This window comes from Polyodon spathula, chromosome 19, assembly GCF_017654505.1.
Source record: "Polyodon spathula isolate WHYD16114869_AA chromosome 19, ASM1765450v1, whole genome shotgun sequence".
NCBI classification, from domain to species: Eukaryota; Metazoa; Chordata; class Actinopteri; order Acipenseriformes; family Polyodontidae; genus Polyodon; species Polyodon spathula.
In genome coordinates this window covers 7,438,763-7,461,341 of record NC_054552.1, presented here as the reverse complement: position 1 = coordinate 7,461,341, position 22,579 = coordinate 7,438,763, and the positions used below count along the sequence as shown (strand labels likewise).

The 22,579-nt window shown below is 34.5% G+C and overlaps 1 protein-coding gene across 1 annotated transcript in view; it reads left to right on the top strand.

Annotated features, from left to right (window-relative positions):
- Positions 1 to 5,750: 5,750 nt before the first annotated feature.
- LOC121295003 (transcription factor SOX-6-like) overlaps positions 5,751 to 22,579 on the top strand; it is a 156,030-nt gene continuing 139,201 nt past the window's right edge. The window contains exon 1 of the mRNA XM_041219268.1: positions 5,751 to 6,091. The gene's annotated coding sequence lies outside the window, so the exon portion shown is untranslated. The remainder of the gene's footprint in view (positions 6,092 to 22,579) is intronic.

Genomic DNA, 22,579 nt, shown 5'->3' with positions numbered 1-22,579 from the left:
AATTGGTCATAACAACTTAAGGTAAGAATGTGTGCAGTATGTGAACCTGGTTTATCTCTCAGAAGTGGACAGTGTGTAAAACATCAGTTAAGCAGGAGTGAGATGCACCAGAAAATACTATGTATTTTATTTATTTTTTTACAATTAAAAAATAAAGAAATAATAATAATAATAATAATAATAATAATAATAATAATAATAATAATAATAATAAACACAATGCATTTAAAAAGCTGCTTAGAAAAACACACATTGCAGCACCCTTTCTTGCAGCTCTCAATAAAATGTACCGGTATTTCAAGAAATAACTATAATGGTGACAACTGGAATAAACAATAGCCAATGTATTAATTATGATTCCTAAATGATTTTAAGTGATATATATATATATATATATATATATATATATATATATATATATATATATATATATATAAAATATATATATAAAATCAAGATGTATGACAAAAACATGTACTTTATTTGTTTTAGTACTGTTGCCTAATACTACTACTAATAATAATAATAGTTGTGCATATAAATATAATAGTTAATGTAATTTTTGTTGTTACATTAATGTATACTTATATTATGTATATGATATGTATTATATATATATATATATATATATATATATATATATGAAAGTAAAACATCAAGATAGTATAAGCTAATCAAGAATACACGGTATATTTACCACATTGTCAGTTTAATTCGTGTTCTAATGAAAACATTACTTTAATTTTACTCCCACGCTATAACAAATGTTCATATAATTGTTTGGCGTTTATACTGTCACGTTTGGGAGTGAATTTGTAAGGCTGATATAAGACTTTTTTTTTTTTTTAAAGCTGCTATGATTAAATACTGATACTTGTCTTGAAATGTGTTATCTCGTCTTGCGTTATACGCGTCCTTGGCGGCGGATGCACTGTTTTCATCTATATCTCTTGCTCGTTTTTTAAACAATTAAACTCCAGAAAACTTAAGCTTTGGGTTGGTATTGGCTGATCTGTAATGCGTTCTGATTCAGTAAGGCTAATCGTGCGACACTGATGTATTATCAGGCTAGCAGAATAGCCCATGATAAAAGTAAAATGCATCGACTATTTCAGAATATTAGAAGAATGATATGGTACCATGGTCACGGAGTAAAGTTGTTACGGTAATCGGACACGCGTTATACAGTGTTTATAGCATCTGTTGTTCTGTATCAGTGTTTAATTGCTGTGTTGTTTTATTGTATTAAAAAGTGTTACCTTTTAAAGGCAGTTACATTAGCAATTAAGTTTGAAAAGGTGTAATTCTCAAGTTTACCGAAGGGTGGCATGTGAGTCAAATAAACCAATACATACACCTTGGCCATGCAAATGTACCTGTTCCCAATCAATAACTGAAGGGTATTGTTGCTGGAAAATGTGTTTTATTTGTATAGTCTCTGATAGATTAGCGCTTAAGAGAGGTACATATAGTGTGTGTGATTTAAATACATATTTTATGAAAGGACCCAAGCAAGAAAACAAATCAAGCATTGTATCAAACCCTTAGATCTGCTCTTAATTAAGCATTGCTTGATGGAAATGGTAAAACCGCAAAATGCGTAACAGCGTATATTTTCCTGTTAAACTCTAGGGATAAATGCATCAGATATTTTAATTACCTTTTACAAGTCATAAATCTGAACGAGATAGGAAATTGCTTTTTGATTCAAAATTGAAAAACAAAACAATACGAATTATAAAGTCACATTCGTGAGAAAATGATTTTTAAAAAAGCGCTTGTCTTAATTAGGTGCAAGTCCCTCCCAATTATTATTACAAATCCATTTATCATTTCGTTTGATCGGTAACACTTATCTCAATATGGCGATATATTTGGGGTAAATCACAATCGCTCCCAAATCCCTTTATTGTAAAACTTACATTACTGAACAGTATTTCAGTTTACAATTGTAGGTATGTTGTTAAAGATTAGTTTACATTAACATTAGACTTCAAGCATTCAACTTTTTTTTGTTTGTTTTTGCTGTGTGAACTCTTAATTTTGTGAATTTCTCAGCATATTTTGATACTTAAAGTGCAATAGGTTTATTGCCTTAGAGGCAATACCCTGTTTGACTGAAATATTCATTTTTCTTTGGTCCAGACTGGATGGAGATATGACGTGTGGATATGATTTTTTTTTCCGGAACAAAGGGAATGTGAAAATGAAAGATAGACAGAGAGGCTGGTAGATGTGATGAGATGTGGTGAAGGTGTATCTAGCCTGACACTCCCACTCAGTCACTCCTCAGCTCTCTTCTCTCTCCCTCTCTCTCTCGCTCCCTCTCTCTGCAGCCCTGTGTGACTTCAGTTCACACAAACAGCTTTTTTTTCTAGTGCAGCCAGCCCTCTGTCTATGTAAGTACAACATTCTATTATCAGCATGCAAATTCAAAATAACCGACTGTGTCTTCTGTTTTGTTATTCCATCTAAACACGAACGGCTTCTGATTAAGCAGTCCTCTGTTTTATATATATATATATATATATATATATATATATATATATATATATATATATATATATATATATAGTGACTTTATTTAGTTCTTATTAACTTTGTTTTTGTAACTTTTTCAACATTTTGTGTCGATAGAGCAACTTTACGAGGGAAAAGGTTAATTTGAAACGCATACTGATGCAGGATAAATTAGGTAGTTACTCTTATGCAAATATAAATATTCTACACCTAACAATTCACGTATTGAGCACTGGTATTTTTCTGACTAATTCACTTTTCAGAGCTCAGATCAGCACGTTTAACTGCTTGGTGTAATATTACAGACGTGGATTGCTTTAAACAAACACATTTTAAATAACTATAAAGTTGCCTCTTTGCTAAAACGTTGATTCGTTTACTGAAATCGTAATTTTCATTGTAAATGATATAATCCAACATGTATAGGTTTATGAGGTCTGAATAAAATACCTTATCCAAAGCTTTAAGAAAAATCTTATGAGCAAAAGGTTATTACGTGTATAGTAGCCTAACACAAAACAATTGTGTGCTTATCAGTTTACACAGGACATTGTATTGTGGTATATGAGGTTGTTTTTTGGTATGTTTTTCTAATTTAATGTATCAAATTATCGTATTATTGTATTAACTCGTGGTTTAGTCATTTTCCATAAGAAATGGATCAATCAAAGTCACTGACAAACTTTTAAAAAAAAATTTTTAACCATCCATGTGCATGAGACACTAAGTATTGATTAACTATTGATCGATTGTTTATTGCCACATTTACAATGAGCATGTCTTGGAAATTCAAACTTAGCATGCTTGTGCACCGTTTTGTTTGTATTGTTTTTTTAAAATATTGCATTCACTTTGTGTATAAATGATATCTATAAAATATCTATTGACACGGAAATTTGAACCGCGTTACCTTAATTTGCATATAAGCGTGCTCTTTTTGTCTTGTGTGTTAGAACTTTACCAGGTATTATAAAAGATCTACCCATGAAAATAAAAATATGAACTTTTTTTTTTAAAACATATATTTTGAAAGCAGCTAATGGTTTGTGCCGAATGGCTTAAGATCCTGCAAGTGCAATGTATAACGAACTGAAACCACTCTACAACTTGCATCTTGTACACCGACATCACCCCGTTTCATGGCAAACTAGGCTGTTTTTTTCAATCTCAAATGTTTAAAATTCTGAATTATATATCAACAGCTACACACAACGTCACATTAAAGTCATTTACATTTGAAGTGAGTAATAAAGTAGCCTATACTTGTGTGCAATGCTTTTTTTTTATAAGTTTGAGACGTCATGGTAATTTAATAAAGTTAGTTAAAATACAAAACATTCAAAGTGACAGCGAAGACCTCATCGGTTTTTAACCTTTAATTGCAGGAATTCCATTTGTGTAAACAATACTTGATTGAGACTCACCTGAAATATATAAGGAGTTTAACTACCTCAGGATAGAAACTCAATTTGGGCATAGCCAGGTCTAATATGAAAAAGCAAAAAATCAATGGATTGTATAAAAAATAAAAGTGACGTCTTGCACTGGACTTCAGAGTTTAATGTTACATCTGAATGCACTTCTTTTTAAAAAAAATTTTAACGTACATATGCAACGTATTATCGAGTAATTAATATGACAAGTAATACATACATACCTCTGGGTAAAATTTTTGAAGGATAGAAATGTCTGAATAATACAAATATTATGATGCAAAGTTTTATGATCTGTTTTGGGTCACATGTGTGGTTATGTGTATGTAACATGTATACTGTACAAACATGCAAAGGAAACAAGTTTTGTATGTTTGAATAGTCAGGAAAAAAGTAACGGGGAGAAACAGGTGCGCACATCTTAAGTGCCGAATTTTATATATATATATATATATATATATATATATATATATATATATATAATATATATATGTATATATATATATATATATAGGTGGTATCCTGGGACCTATATATTTATGTATTTATTTTCCTTTCCATATTTCCCTCTAACTCTGTTTGTGGTTTCTGAATTCTTTCGTTGTCGAATATTTTTTTTTTTTTTTTAATCCAACTATTTGCCTTGCCCGTTATTTCCGTTTACTTTCTTTTAAGTCTGGGGTTTGTATGGGGACATTACAGTTATTGTGGAACAGTCCAAAAGAAACACAGACGCACACAATCCGTAAGTAATTAAAAACACGTATTTGGCCCTACAGATTAGTAGCCCTATGTTAAATACACATTTATAATGACGTTTATGCCTATTTGGGTATTTATAATGATATTACGATTATTATTACTATTATTAATGCCTTCTATGAGTTACATTTAATTTCACAGATCTTCAAGAATCCCCTTTTAACTTTTCATCATGAATACTCATGCCTTTAATTTTTTCATTTCAATAACCTTTTATATAATTGGACCCCCCACCCCTTTTTAAGGCGATTTACAGTAGCTCGTGTTTTTATTTATTTATTTTTTGGGAAGAGCACATTTTAACCAAACTTTTTTTTTTTTAATGGGCTTGGTAACTTCACACCTTTATTCGCAGGTCACGTTTCCCGACATTACCTACTAAGGTTCAGTGTAAAAAAAAAAAAAAAAAAAATATATCCTCCTAGTTCTAATCAATATGTACACTATATCGACCTCATTTGATTTCGCCTTCTGCTGTCTTCTCCACGCCTGCCGAGGTGGCCGCGTTTACGAGCGCACATGATCATTTAACCACGAGAATAAAGCTCCCTCGTTTTTTGTACCTGTGCCTCTATATAGGGGGACGTATGGAATCGATTTTTATTTGACATATTTTGTAACCCATACATGTGTTTTTAATGCCTCGTTGTTATTGTGTGTAAACAGCATGCAGCTCACTGTTTGTTTCAGCTGTGTCTTGGAATGGTCTACTGTTCTTTTACTTATGTTGGCAACATAGTCTAATTTGTCAAAAAAGAGGACGAAAAAGTGCCTTGCATCCTTCTACAGCCGCTTCGTTGCAAACTTAATTTTAACCTACATGCCGCCTTATTCCTTGTCTCCTCTTCTTATTTACAAAACCGACTTGTGTTTCAATTTTCTGTGGTGCACATCTCTCTCTCTCTCTCTCTCTCTCTCTCTCTCTCTCTCTCTCTCTCTCTCTCCTCTCTCTCTCTCTCTCTCTCTCTCTCTCTCTCTCGTTGTTTGTGAGAGGGGGAGTCCTGCCTTCTCAGATCAATGCCCTGGCCACTCACTTTCTGATGTTGCACGCCGGGAAATGCTTTGAATACTTGCGACATGGCCGCTCACATTGATTGCAAAGATTGACAGCACTAACCATCGCCTGCTTCACTTGTTTCACAGAGAGAAAAAAGATAGATTACAAAAAAAACTCCTACCGGTCTTGACACTTAAACTTCTGTATAAAGATCGAAATCCCCTATCCATGGCCCGGGGAAACAACAGCAGACTTTAGTTTCTTTCTGTTTTATTTTCCAGAGATCAGAAATCTTTATTCTTTAATTAAAAAGAAATACATACCGAAACCGGATACCTTACGGACGTGCTTTTCTCATTGCCAGACTGGCTTCTATAAGGTAACCAGTAATGATTTATTCTTTTAAACCTGTTGTTCGTCTTTTTTCTCTTTCACGATCTTTCGCTGTAGAGTATATTACTGTGTTGTGTTTGTTGATTTCAGTAGTATGACAAAAATCTGATTTCCCCCTTTGCGCTCTCGGTGTATTAAGTCGTTCGGATGTGGGTCTGTTTATTTACCCTTTGCTTTTATAAACTAGATAGCCTTCTGCGCTGTTTAACTGGAGACATGACGACCAGAGTCACACAAGTAAAAAGCACCCTTGTTGTATTTGTGCTACTGTCCTGTTTTAGTCGTGCGGCGATGTATGACTGCTGCATTGGATTACTTCATTTTAATAAACGGTACTTATTACCTCAATTAATGCAACTCCATTCAGCTCCCCTTGGAAAAAAAAAATACTAAACTGATTAAAAGTGAAATGATGTGTGCTCGCTAGTTTTCATTACGCATATGTTCTTTATGATACCGACGTGTGTATACAACACAATATTCCGTGAGAAGAGAGTTACTTTTAAACATAACTTTCCTGTTGGTAACAATCTATTGTTTAGAATGTCATGATTCATTCAACAAAGCTGGTCCCCTGTTCTTTTACTCAAACTCCATGAATATGCTGTTCGGTGTGCTGGATGTTTAGACCTGTTTCTATGGGAAGTAATTTCATTTTTGTCCACAAAGCGGTACTATTTATTGAGAATGCACAGCGCGGTACTTCAATAAATCTATATAGGATTACGGGCTAAAAAAAAGTTATTTTGAAAGTTTTTTTTTTTTTTTTTGGTAATTGTTATAGTTAAATGGTGTTAGATGTTTTCATTAATTCACGGGAAGATATAAATCCTAATTGCAATGGGTTGGAATGCTCCCGACTTAACTTCCACTGGAGGTCAGGCAAATTGACCTTAAAAGAATGCATAAGCCATAAATTAAAATAAAAACCTCATCCAGAGGCTGATCCAGAGAGAGAGAGAGAGAGAGAGAGACAGAGAGAGAGAGAGAGACAATACACAACCTGGACAAAACAGGCTTCCTTTGCGAGCTGACAAAACGCTGCAGCAGGAGTAGAAAAGAGGGAACTTGACAAAGTAAGTCTTGAAAACCGTACAGGCAATGCGAAGTTCACTTTCGCTGGATGCTATTCATAATGTTGTGGTCGTGTTATTTAATGAATACAAATGTTTATCAGAGCAGGTGTTAATAGAGATAAGCCTTTCATTTCAACCGAGATCGGCACGCACGCCTTTTTATTGCTAAAACTTTCATTTGTTAAACACTTAATGCTTACATATTTAAAAATTATTTCAGTACATTTTTTTTTTTTTAAATTAAAATAGACATGCTTCGGATTTTGTAGGATTATATATTTTCTATTTTATTTTCAATTCATATGGCTGGAATTTAGTTTTCAGTGGTGGTTTAAAGTTTTTGGTCTGAGTAGGTTACACTATTGTGTTAAATATGTTTATTTACCTATATATGTATTATACGATCTCGGCACGGGTCTTAACCCTCTGATTTCTGAGGTGTTTTTTTTTTTTTTTTAACACAAGGGTCTGCTGATTTAGCGATGGCTGGGAAACTGACTGACGTGTACATTTGAAAAGACAATTTGGTATTGTGTCTGGGTGCTAAAGGATCTTACAGGAGAAAGTGAGTGTGAACGTAGCCTGGAGAATTGAGATAGCCCAACTCTAAGGGTGTTTCCCAAAAGTACAGACAGTCGAACCTTTACACTATTGGTGACATGGGCGCTATATATTATATATATATATATATATATATATATATATATATATATATATATATATATATATAATATATATTAATATAATTACTAAAAGAATCTTCGTGTTCTTATTAAGTTTTTTTCTTTCATTTAAAGAAACAAGAGACATGTTTAAGTTTCCGATTGCATTTAATTTCAAATGAAATTGTATCCACTAAAATAAGTGAAAACGCGTTGTTTTAATAATGGTAAAAAGGCAAAGCGGCAACAGGCATGTTAAGCCAAAGACAAGCAAATCAAATACTTAGATTTGTTTAAAGTTGTTTGCAGTGAAGCATTAAATATAGTTTTTTTTTTTTTTTTTTTTTTTAATTCAAGGGCAAATTTGAAACTTTTTTTTTTTTTTTTTAAGATCATGATTTAATTAGGGGAAAGACGTAGATAATAATTTAATTAATATAAATTATTAATTTTTTTAAAGAGAACTTTGGGGCAATGATTCAATTTTAAGTTAAGGTGGAATATATAATCTATTTAGTAAGTCTACGCAGCTCTGCTTTTTTTCCCCTTTCTAAGCTATGTTCCAGTCCATAATAACAACTTTGTTTCTTATGCTACATTCTTGTCTTAAGTGAGAAAGGCTGTTTGTAAAACAATACCTGGCTGATCCCAGTGTTGGGTTAAAGTTGATCCTGTAATGGCATTTTGTTTTGAACAGTTGCTGTTAGCTGTGAGTTGAAGTTCCCTCATAAGGTAAGGTGGCACTGGAACTCAGTGTAGGTCCAAATGGCACATGTATAATTAGACTGCAAATTCAGCACATTGTCCTGATTGCTATACTGGGATATGCTGCAGTGTCTGGGATTTCAATAGAGGAGACTTTATTCATTCTCAGCCAGTTTTAGAATAGGTACAGATGGGTCGAGGGTAAAGAAAGGAAACCAGCGGCACATTTCAGTGGACGATTGTTTCATTCAATAATAGAAGTCATGTTTTTGATTTGCAGTTCGCTTTTAGTTGGCAAGCATTTTCGACTGAAGTTTTAAAAAGAAAAACCTCCTTATGGCGATTTTAGAGGTTATTAATTTTGTCTTTACAATTACTGAGCAAATCGGAGGTCTGAGGTCTAAAAAGACAAACAAGCTTTCAACACACTGCCCTGAATAATTAATAACATTAAAGCAATGGACTTGACGTCTTCGGTATTATAGTACAATTTCATTATTTTCGGTATACCTTGCGGTCTTAAAAATAATGCATTTCGTTCTGTGCAATGCATTTATTCATATAATGTGATGTGTAGCTATATTTCTGTTTGGGCAAAACAGTTTAGTTTCATTTTGTATTGTTTTACTGAATTCAAAACCATTCCATCAAATTGAGATTGTTTTTAAAATGCAGCTTTCTTTAAAACGTCACAGTGGATGAAAACTCTTTGCACCATCAATATATATATTTTATCTGAGATAGTGTTCATTTTATCATCACTTATTTGAAGGCAATTAGTATATATATATATATATAGTATATATATAATATAACACTATATATATATGTACTGTATATACATATATACACATTATATACAACATATACATATATATATACATATATATATATATATATATATATATATATATATATTATATATATATATATATATATATATATATATTGGTTGTTTTTTCAAGAAAAGTTGTATTGCTCAAACATTTGTCAATTATGTAATGTTTTTACGTGTTATGCATGGCAATGGGAATTATCAGTTGGATTTGTGAAGTAGATGTCGGTTTTAAGTTAATTGAATTTAATGCCTTCTCGTGGGACATCCTGTGCCTGTTTGGCACCAGTAGAATGCATTTATCAATCTAAAATTCAAGCATTCAATGAAGTTTAAATAATTCTCTTTCAATTAGTTCAGCAGCAGACCTGCTTAGTGACTGAGATTTCTGAGAAACTGCAGTTATGGGTTACTGACTGTTTACCTGCTATAAATAAAATACATTTATCCTTTTGATTTTTTACATTTATTGTAAATGTGTAAAGCAGTACCTTTTAGAACTTGCAAATATGCACCCGCCTATAAAGCATTAGAAGTGGCTGTGGAATTAAAGACTTTAGAACAATAAATCATTAATAAACTAATTATGATTAAAACAAAAAAGTGATTTTGATTTTGAGTACTCCTTTCAAAATAGTTGTTTTTTCAGGATTACACATACCTGGTCAGTATTATTACTTAACTAGTCAATAATGACAATGACAATGCTGCTATTGTATTCCCCTCGCTCTTCTGTCATTTTTCTACATTTCTTAGAGAATTATGTTTGATAAGGTAGACTTAATAAACCCAGACCCAGTCAGATATCAGGCAGTTCTTTGTAAAATAGTTTTACAGTCCACAGTATTGTGATTCTAGTGATACAAGTTCATGTGAATATTCAAAGTTAATATTGATAGTGAGATTAGCTTTCTGTTTCTCAGTTGAAGTGATGCATTATCAATGGACCCTTTTAAAAGTATTTGTCGATAGAAGTGTTCTTACTAATGTCTTCACTGCAGTATTGCAGTGTGTCAGTATTAATCTTTTACTGATGTAATCTGTGAAACTTTACCCAGGGAAATAAATATTGTGAGGTAAATGATGTCGGAACATCAGCAAGTCTTAAGTCTCTTTAAATAGGGCTTGAGAATGAGAATGTCTCCAGTGGGATTGGTTCAGGTTTGAGCAGTCACAATGACATTGTGACAGACCGTTGCAGGGTGTCTTATAAAAAATCAAACTCAATTTTGCTGGCTGTGGGAACTGTTGCCAGGAGGTGGAAGTGACTATATCTGGTGGTATAACTAAACACAACCTTTATGACTTACTGTATGTAAACCTCAGGCAGCAGTTTGCCTCTGTAGCCCTGCAATGCTGTTACATATTGGTTGAGACCATGAAACACAGAAGGCATTGGAGCTCTGGGGTTAAGTTATTTTCTGCTGGTATGACCATTTTTGCTGTAACTTTAATGCATCTCACACTATTTAAGTATTTGGTTGCAGACATCCGTCAGAACTCTTTAAATTAAAACAATACCCATATAATGGAATGCTTGTGTTGTGTGTAGGTTTTAACTTGATTTGTACAAATCAGCTAGCCTGTACTTATCCTAACTACACACCCTAATTGCAGCCTTGCTGCAAACAAAGTAAAAACTTTGCAGGACGCAAGGCTCTTACATAGTTATGTACTTTGGCACATCATTTAACCATGATGGAAGGAGAGATGTATTGTTTCATTTTTTTTTTTAGGATAGTCATTGCTTTTTTATAGCATTGGAATTAGAATCTTTTTCCTTTTCAGATACTTGGTTTATGGTTCTTTTTTCAGTTGGTAATTAAACTCAGATTTGTTTATGATTTCTGGATATGTTAAAGCAGGTTACATCTTGGGAACACTTTACTTGAATTCCAACAGTAAGTTATGGATCATACCCCAGGAGTGTAAAGCGTTCAGGGTCACTATTGATTTGTGTCCTTTGCGGAGGAGAGGATGTGCAAGTTATTTATACTGTATACATGTTCTGGTTTTGAAAGCTTTGTAGAGCATTTTTGTACTTCTAGCTAGTGAGATCAGGTATTGGGACTGGATTTACGTTTATTTTATAAGAATCTGATAAAGACTTCTGTAGTGCATATCTATCTATCTATATATATATATATATATATATATATATATATATATATATATATATATATATATATATATATATATATATATATATATATATATATATATGTGGAGCTTTGCAGTAATGAAAATGCAGTGGCTTGGACTGCCTGTAGTAGCACTGAAGCATAGCTTTGTTGGGATCCTGTGCAGTGTGCGGGCGGTTGCCTCCTGCATACTTCTAGAATTATACTTATAATTTTGTACACATGTTTATGCCAGTCCACACTCTTCTGTGGATAACTTGTCAGTAAGCCAAAACCAGTTCAAGTTGAAGTTATTTTTCTTCGGCTACCCCCTCACTGTGGCTTTTTTGCATCACATGTTTTTTTCTGCTGCCTGTTAGTATTCCATTTACAAAAAAAGTGGATGAAATTCTACAATTATTATTATTACTACTACTGCTTCTACTAATATTATAAATTTTATTACGCATGCAACCTGTCCGCTAGGATGACATTTAGTCATTGTTTGCATGCAAGTTTGAAACGTAAAAGTGTTTGTTGGCTTACAGTAATTATATGTAACACTGACAATGCATCAATGAGAGTCAGGCTGAATTGAAAGATAGTTATATTGCATCTGTTGCATTTTTAGGATTACCTAAACAATAAAACAACCCCCTATGCACATTCTGGTAGTGTTTAATTTGCGCGAGCATAGCTTAGTGGGAGTTGATTGCCCAGTGCTGCAAGAATTGCACTGTTATACTTGTGAGGGAAGATCAAGAAGAAAATTCATGGACCACTGTGTGCCACTAACTCAGTGGCCATGGAATAGAATTTGCTATGTGATCCTTGAACGGTTTATGGATAATCCTTTCCCCTGGGTTCCTGTGCAGTGCAAGGATAGAAGAAAGAGACCATTGAAAGAAAAAAGAATAATATTGATGGGTTTGTATTAAAATTTCATGAATTTCGTACAGTCAGTTCAAAAAGCAAAGGTTGGGCTCACTCAGAACTGCTATATTATACTTTAGAGACAGCTGGTTAGCCAGGCAAAAAAGCATATATATCTGTACCAGAATCCCCTCCCTTTAACATCTTAAATATTGCATACAGCAGTAAAGTCAAAAATAACATTAGTACTTCATAAATCAGCAGCAGTGTTTATTTATGGCTTATCAAAAATAACCTTGCAGGCTTTAAAGGAAATTTAAGGAAATGGCAACAATCCTTGCTGAGAAGCCTCAAATTTAAAACATATGGAAGGGGATTCTGAACAGGCAGTTTGGAAGACAGCCTGCTCTCTTGGGTGATTGAAACAAATGGTGTAATCTCTCCAGATCTCCGATTGATGCAACAGGTTCACTGTTCATTAGTTTGTTTTTAGCTGAATCGTTTGTCTCTTTGAATCTGAATGGATCTCCAGAGTGAGTTAATGACATTGTTCTCTGGGGTTCGACAGACAGGTAATATTTATTTTGTTTGGAACTAGTTGGCTGTGTAACCTTTGCAACTCTGGAGACTGCACGTGAAAAATCAAAAGCTAAAAACGACGATGAAAGAATAAAACTACATTTGTGATTAACAGTGACTGACAGCTTCACTTGATCTGCCCGCCTAATCTGATTTAAGGTGTGGAACTATGCTGCAAAGTTATGATTTAATAACCCAATCTACAATGCATGTTTTTGCTCCTCTTCGATATTTGTCAAGACAACACAAGCATCTCAAACAGCAGCTGAAACGCAGGAGCTTGCTGTTCTTGGTTCGTGATGATGATCTCAGTGATCCTAGCATGCACTGAATTCTTTTTTTTTTTTTTCTTCATTGCAAATGTGTCACTATATGATAAATCAAAAACTTTATTGCATGTATAAATGACTCAGGGTCAGTAATTGATACAACATGATTTGTCACTCAGATTTACAACTACATGTACAGTCAATTTCGAAAAATGCATTTAAAATACTAGCACAATACAGTAGAACACTCTTTGTCTGACCCTCCCTCTTGTCTTAAGTATTTTCGACTAGCGTATATTTCCACACATGGATACACATTATATATATATATATATATATATATATATATATATATATATATATATATATATATATATATATATATATATATACAAAAAACACTCATTAATTCGTTATAACAACGTATGTTCCTTGTGTCACAAGTACCAATTTAAAGAGAGAGACCACTCCTCCAGACGATGAGGGGGGGTGGCTAGTTCTCGCTCTTGTCAGCTCCAGATAGCAGCAGTCAAACTGTTTGTTCCTGACAGCAGACAGACCCACTGCAGGGCCCTGGTTTCATGTTACATTAAGTATTAGTGCTGTTCTTTCAGGAGTCATTATGCTGTGACATCAAAGATTGCCTGACAGGGCAGTCATAGGTTAGTGTTGATACTGTCTGTTGAAAATCTTCAAGATTAAAACGATACAGTAGCTGCAGCGGATGAGAGAAAAAAGCAACCTCGGCTAAAATCTCAAGAAAGAGGGCTTGTGTTTCTTTTGGAGATCTAAATTGAAAAGGGAAGGCTTGTCAGATTTAAATCGTTAGCCAGGATGTAGGACAGTCTTCAGCCTTTGCAAGCAAGAAAAGGTGGAGAGTCGGTGGCGGGAGCAGTGTGATACTGTAATGGATTTCAGTAATTAAAATGGAAAGCTTGATACTGCACAGTCAGTTACATCTTAAAGTTATCAGTTTATTTAATTTATTTTTTTTAGTACTAATCCTATTATATACTGTATTAATAATTTTTGGTTTATCATTCTGGTTCCTTAAGCAAACTGGTCACAATCCAAACAAAAGTCCATTAAGATCTGGTATTAGACCGTAGTCATACAGTAGCATCTTAAGAATGTTTCCTTAAATACTGATCAGATTATTTGCACAATAGCAGTATGTTTGCGATAGTTTGGACTGGGGTGTTCAAGTACTATGCTGAATCGCTAAAACCAATGTATTTACTGAATATTCATTACATTCTACAGGTACTGTTTCATTATACTATCAATGCTTCAGGAATTGTCACTAGTTAAATTACCAAATGTGCCCTTGTTCTTGTTGTTGTTGTTCTTCTTGCTGTTTTCTTTTTCCTCTGTCTAACAACCTCCTTTTTCAGTGGTCTGAAACAGGTTTTCAGACATTTTGACTCAAGAGAAAGAGATATTATTTGTTTGTTATTGAAGTAGTTTTAAAACATAATTTCGATTTGTAAAGCAAAATACTCAAGAGTTCAGGATTGTTGATCAAAGTCTGTCTTGCATTTTCCTCCACTGCATGCTAAACAATTACTTTTGGAGACTTTACAGAAGGAAAACAAACAGGACCATGAATGGACCCTTTCACTTAAAGTGCATTCTAACAGACATCCTGTATATCACACCAGCATCAACCATTAAGGAGAGAGGAGAAGCAAATTCCTATTGCAATGTTATTAACAGCTTCATCCAAGGCCAGAAAAATGCCCTTTATTGCCACTATTCTCTTCCCTTTTGATGTACAGCTTTAATTTAAAACATTTAAAACAAATGTCTGAAACAATGACAAGATTACAGCTGCAGCTCCCTATGGATTTGAAAATCCACAGTGCATGCTGCAGCACCATGCCTGTTTGAGGACATAAAACAGAAACAGCAGTCCCATTTTTTGGTCTCCCAGTGTAGCCAAGAGCTAATGTGAAGGGAGGAACGAGAGGGGGTCTGTTTTGAATGTGACACAACTGCTCGCATGAGGTCCTGAAGGATAGACTCAAAGTTATGTGGAAAAGCTGTGAAATATTAAGCAGAAATTGGATTCCCTACAGTTTTGTGTGGAAACTTGAAACAGGCAATACCAAAAATGCATTAAAGTGAAAAAGGACACGTGAAGGAAAATGCTGTTGCTGAAATTATGACAGTAGTTAAGCTGAAATATTTTTTTCTTGCACTAAATGTGGCCTTTTGTTTCAAGCTATCTTTTATATTGGCATCGACATGAAGACATTTTAAAGACAGCAAGGCTGAAGCCTGAGCCAAGGTGTTAGGAGGAAGTGCTGGCTTGTGATCGTTGTAGGTTGTAGTTTTGATAAAACAGTACACATACATACTACCTTTATCGGAATTGTTAAATTTCTATGTGTCTTGTCATTTAATTATAATTGTGCAAGGTGTCTTTAGTTAATGCAAGGTTTAAAGCTGTTACAGCTTAGGGCACTGCTTAAACTATGATGCTAAGTGTTCAAGCTAATAATGTTAATGGCATTTTAAAACAGACCCTGCTTCCCATTCACTCTTTGTTTATTGATAAATGGACTAGACTAAAGGCTCTCCACCAGTCCAAGCTCTCTAAGTGCAGACCACAAACAAATCAAAAACTGCTATGCTTGAGCACTCGCATTGTAAGACCTCACCACCTGCCTGCCCCATCCCAGATTTAAAAGAATACGACCGCTCTCCCTTGTTTGGTATTTTAAAGAATCTTGAGTCAAGTTATAGTCAAATATATATCCCACATGGTAAAGAGCTACAGCTTTGCCAAAACTTTGGCATTCTAGAATCAGGCACATTTTCTTTAAAGCTTGTGTGGGACAATATTAATCACAGCAAGAATAAACGCCAGATAAGAAGCTTGCAGAATCTGAATATTTTACTTTAAATCCAAATGCACAACAAATTGAAATGCAATAAACCCCCTATCCAAAGAATTATTCATTAGTAAAAAAAAAAAAAAAAAAAAATTATTTATATTTTAAAGAACAAAGCACTTTTAATTAAAATGCTGCAATAACAGAGACACACAATACATGCAGCATATAATTCTGTGGGGAAAAAATACTTACCATAAAAATAATTGGTAGATTTGCTTTAGTTCTGCAGCTTTTTAAAACATTAGACTTCAGGATCAGATCTAGATACAGATTTAAAAGTGGTGTAGCTTTCAAATTTAGCTTTGCAAATATCTGCTTCATATAAAATAATGAGAGTCATGGGGTTGGTACAGCTAGATAAATAGGCGTTTTTATTATCAAAGGTCACTGGTTTTCAGTCCTTGATTTTGTGGATGTTTGATCAGGGAGCTTGAGTCATTATTATGGCAAAAGCTTTTGTAGTGTGGCTGTATATCTGCTTGCTAAGAACTTGAAAGCCTTTGCTGGGATTATGTTGACAGCAAGTGAGAATATAAAAGATGCAGGGAAAAACTGTTATGTCTTATATAAAAGTAGTATCATCCTTTTTCTTGTTTAAAATAAATAAAAATAAATAAAATCTATTCAGGTGCTGTCAGGGTGTGTGCTTATTTTGTGTTAAGTATTCATCAAAGCTCTCCGGATCCATTACTTGTTGTATAGATTTGATCATACTGTGCCCCACATTTTAGACATTAGCGTCCATATAGTGTGTACAGAAATATTAACCTTTCTTAACGATGATGTGTATTACCGTGCTTCTCTATAGGCTAGAGCTCAGTGTTTAGATGGGCTGTCGACCATGCGTGACTCAAGGACTAACTGTAAACCCTGTAGTGATTTTACAGGTATTTTAACATACTGTGCATTTACCCCAGTTCTTATGGATTAAGTCCCTATTTTCTGTGAATTAAACCTCATGTGAAACACCCCATTTAGGTGTTTGTAAGTGTTAAATAATAATTGTAACTTGACATCCAAATGCCATTTGTTATGTGAAAAGGACATGCGTGGCACAACTGGTATATTCTTTTGTGGCTGTGCCAATGCATGTACGAAAACAAGTTAGATGCTTTTGTTGTGGAATTTATTAAGCTGATTTAAGGATGACTTGCAAAGTTGTATGCCTTTTTCAAAACTTAGTCTTTTTTTTTTTTTGACAATTTCAATGTAGATAAAGATTATTATTCATCGTCTTTCTATTTGCATTGGTGACTTGGCCGGACAATAAAACTGTCATGCGATGCTGACCTTAGTCAAGCATTTCTAAAACTATTTCAATACCTAACATAGACAGCCTAGCTTCTAGATTTCACAACTGGCTTCCTCCTCAAAATCAAATGTCAGCGCCTAACCTAGCTGTTACTCCTTTTCATATAAGCCAATATGTTTCTGCTCACTGAAAGTTATTAGTAAAGAGCTGCAATTCCATATAATTTTATGGCAAAAAGCTACGTATTTTTTCCTCCAGGTGACTGAATCTCAGAAAGGACAATACAGTTACAAAAGGTGTCATTTTCCAATTTACTTAATGGTTACCTTTCTTGAATGCTTTTAAGTTGACTGGAAGTGGCCGCTACTAGTTTTAAATTATCGCTGGCATGAAAATAAATGGCTGTAGTTACGAAATGTAAAAACATTTTAACAAAGGTTAGCTTTGAATACTTTTGGCATATATCACCCCAGGAATTATTTTTTTATTTTTTAGCCTAAACACACTCTGTCTGAAACCACTTTCAAGTTGTACTTCACAAAGTTTTTTATGTCAAAACAATTTACATGCCTTAGCTGTTAGGCTAGGTTAAGTTTTATGTAAGGTTCTGGCTTTCAAAAAAAAATAACAAACAGGAGGTATCCTACTGTGCTTATTCAAGGTAACATGCAGGTTTACATTCATTCCAATATAAATTGCATTTATATCCGACCCGATCCTTATCAAGAGCCTTTTAGAATAATCGGTGTTGTCTTGCCCAAATGACCTTTGCCTACATGTTTGCAGTTTTGTGAATATTTTGGGAATAAGCCCGTTATTAAGCAGATTCCAGCTTATTAACATGAACAGCGGCAGTTGCAGCAACATGCTATTGTTTTTACAGAGTGTGCTGCTGTTTCTATAAAGAATAATGAAAGCCATGTGTCTGGCCCTCAGAACAAAACTAGTGACCTCTCATGTGACCCACCTGTCGTGCTTCCACAGCCGATAATAGTAACCTCATGTTGTTATGATCTGGAAAGTAGCACGGTGTCGGCACACTGGGAAAACACAATCTCCAAATCGGAAGTGATTTTGGCGAGCTCGATGTCAGAAAGCCTGGACTGACTTACAAATAGGTTATTAAATGAAAAAAGCGTTAACAGTTCCGTTGTAATTAATGTTGAGGTGTAAAATGCCCTATTCCTGCCAAGTCATCCAGCATGTCGTTCCATGATTTCACCACAGTTTTGTGTGTACATTTTGTCTGAACTAAGGGCGCAAGCGACACTTCATCCAGAACGATCTAGCTGCTCCGTGGAGAATGGCAAACACATGAGGGATTAGCAGTGAATAAGCTTGATGAGATACTCTGCTTCAATAAATCAGTGCTATTGGTAATTGTTGACAGATTAAAATAGTGTTTTAAGGTGTGTACCATGAACTTCAGGTTTCTCTTACCAGCACCACGAACAGCATATAACCTCCCACTGCTGCAAGCAGTAGTGGAACACGTCTATTTTGTTAACAACGTATCACAGGGTGTGGGAAGGGAAGTGGACCTTGGGTTTACATTAGATGGACACCAACAAACTGGACAGCAAGGTCCTGAATAAGTCGAGTTCACAGAACACTAAACTATGGAAGAATGCAGTAGACAGACAGCAAGAGAGTAGGTGTTAGTGTAAAATCGAACATGAATGTGGGAACCTGGAGCTTTAAGATACAACACGCCACCTAGTGTTTGAGGTACAAACACTGCAGTTTTAAAAACAAGTATAGTAATTACTAGTGAAATAAATAGCATATGTAATGGTCCTGAATGGATGATACAAATTAATCTGTCCGTGGGGAAATCCCAAACCTGTGGAAGGAAGATTTTAGCATTATCTGCACAAAAACTTTGCATATCCAATACTTTGGCCATATGAAATATGTTTTCGAACCCCCACTGTTAAAACTCACGGTGCCATTTTCAGTAGTGATAAATAGTACAGTATATGTCTCATTAAAAAGAAAGTGTGTCTAACAATAGAGTATCTTAAAAAAAACATGCATCTCCTGTTTTTACTCATTTCATTCACCTCTAAAATGTAGGCAGCATTTCTTTCCTTGTTTCACATATTGATTGCCTGACTGGAGAGGTAATTTGACCTCAATTCAAAGAGTCTTTTTTTTTTTTTTTTTTTTGGACAAGAATGTTAAAGTCAATTGTCGGCGATCAGTGACTCAAACACTCCCATTTATTATCTGTAAAAAGCTAAGTAATAAGCAAAACCATTCAAACACTGCAGCTGCTAAATACAGACTAGACAATTGAGAAATCTGCTGTGGTAGTTGCAGTGATGTCAGAACACTGCTCTTCTTTAAAAGCGACCTTAGTGAGTTCATCAAATTTATGAGAACATAATCTTAATTGTGCCATCAGTTCCATTTCTAAAACCAGAAGCCCAAACAAAAGCATGTGTACTTCTCAAATGTCAGATTTGTTATTCCTCCTATATCAGTTACATAATGCATATTAGGGGTTCTTTTGTTGTTCTTGTAAAGAAGCAACCTGCTAATCTTTCTCACTTTTTTGACCCAGACACGGGGGTAGATGTTATATTTTTAGGTTGTTTACTCCTGCCTTGTATTGTACTGTACAATGCCTGTAGTTTTAGAGAGAGAATATTAAGAAGTATAAAAAAACACTGAAGATTGCAAAGGAGATTTTACTTTGTTTAGTATATTAGACATTACTAATTAATGGGGCCCAATGTGGATTTACAGAATGCTGTGTGAAGTTGGGGGGGGGGGGGGGGGGGGGGGGGGGGGCATTACTGTGCTGAATTGTGTTAGAATTTTTTTTATCTTTTTAAAAGATTTTGAAAACTGAGCATATCTCTTGGAAATCCTTCCATAACTGGAAAGCTACTGTAAAAGAAATAAAGTACTCAAACTTTTCTGCTATAACCCTTGTTCACCAACTTCTGCGTTCTTAAAATTGTTCTGTGCACTAAAAATGAGAAAAGCTTGCCTAAACGCAGTATCAAGTGCAGTTGCAGAATGAAGCAGCAGTTACGCATTTACAAGAGTCTTGAGTTGTTACTCACCTTGGAGAGTAGGTCAGTATGGATTTTATTTTTCTTTAAGTAGACTTTTTACCTCCCATTGTTCATTCTTATAAAATGCATGGCACAGTGGTGAATTTTTCTGAAAAGGTAAACTGTTGAAGATGCAATTGAATTGCAAATATTGTTTTTCAGTTAAATAACTACTGGAATACAGAATGTGCTGCTAATGCTTGAACAAGAACAACTCACATAATTTGCTGAGACTGATGTGGCTGTCCGTAACCTGATCATTTATGGATCAACTGATTCTATTCTAGTTTAATTTACCATGTGATTGACTTGCAGCATTCAGATATCCACACTGAGCTCTGCTTAAAATAGCTCGGTCATTTCAGTACAGATGCTTTGTAATCAGGACCTTTTTAGTGAAGTGACTTAAAGTTTATAAGTCAGGAGACAATTGCATATTGTTACTGACAGAAGTCTTTCAGTTACTGAGAGGAGTTGCATTTAAATGCACATCGGCTGTATCTGCACAAGTTTAAACAGATTAATTTTGGATCAAATTTATGCTAATATTATTTGTAGTAATAGTAGGAGGAGAGGAAGACATATTAGTTCAGAATTAGGTTGTTCATTTGTATGGTCATTTACTGTTATATTAAAGAACAAATATAGCACATGTCTTATTTTGGCTAGCTTGCACTTGTGACAGAAACCTTCATGTTTAATGAGTGAGCTCAAACAACACATTACTTGACTAGTAGTTCAGAGACAGTTTACTTGGTAAACAAAGGGAATATGCCATGCCCATGACTTCCATGTGTCACTGCCCTGCAGATGTGATTAGATTTCATAATAACTGACAGGAAAGGTGTTCTTGACTTAAAGTATGAAGAGCAATTCACACCTGTGTTGAAGTACATTTTGGGTCACATATGCAGTAATTAAAGGAAACCATGGCTGTCTTTTTATAAAAGTGAAGAACTTAATTTGCTGCAATAATGCAAACAGGGCATGCCAGTTAATTGCTGTTGCAAAACACGAGTGGATATGCATCTGTAACAATCTTACACCTGTCACTAGGGGGGATAAACTAGTTTCACCGGTAGTCCTGTATACATTTTCGTTCCTATTTGGAAAAAGGGTGGCTATGACCGTGCGTTAGGAGCTACAATGTTTTTTTTTTTGTCAAATAACACAATGATAAGGTTGATTTTTAAAAAAATAATTACAGTATCATCACAGCATCATGAGCCTTTGTTATTGAGAACCCTTCTCGGAGATGAATGCATGTGCAGCTCGCAGCATGGATCTGTGGTTTAATCATATGATAACATAAAGCAAGCTCCTTGTAATAATGCCACATCTATTAGATCTAAGAAAGAAAACAAAAAACAGCCAGCCAAAAGTAGTTCCAACTTGATTGTACTGGTAAAATTAAGCAAGCTTCACACTTACTTTTTATACAAGTGACAAAGAGCCACGTGGTATTATATTTTTTAAACAAGACCCTATTTTCTTTAAATTACATGCTGTTAGTTTTATGGCAGCTTTTGTGTGTAGTTAATAATTCAGGCTACCTACAGCTTGAATCCAAGCTCCCTTTGCTTGCCCTGGACTACAGTGTAGCTGACTTTGTCAAACTCTATCTAAAGTGGCATGCCGATCTGCTGAATATAGCTACAGCTTCAACAATATTAAGTGCCTGAACCTTTTATATGTAGACTCTCAGTTGCTATCAAATGTGTATAATTTTATTTAATTTCAAAAGAATAGTCTTTTGGCCATATGACCCTGTTTATTTCCACACTGACAATCAATTTAAACAACCAGTTGGTTTTATTTTATATATAACCTTTCGTAGCACATTTTCACATGATTCAAAAATCTACATAGAACAAATGAATGAAACTGTGCACTTTGTAAAATATGTAATTTGTATTACAGCTCAAAATAACGTAATTAACTTCCAAAACCTTCTTTTCTTCCATTCCGTGAGACGGTCACTAAATCGGGAAAATAAGATGAACATCTGAACTTGCGTGCAGTCTCCTGACAGAAGTCCTTGACATGGAAAATGCCAGGCTTTGATATAAATGCCACTGGCATCCATGAAGGTGGATCAGATCTGGCTTTGAAGTGACCTAGACTGGTCCAAAACTATC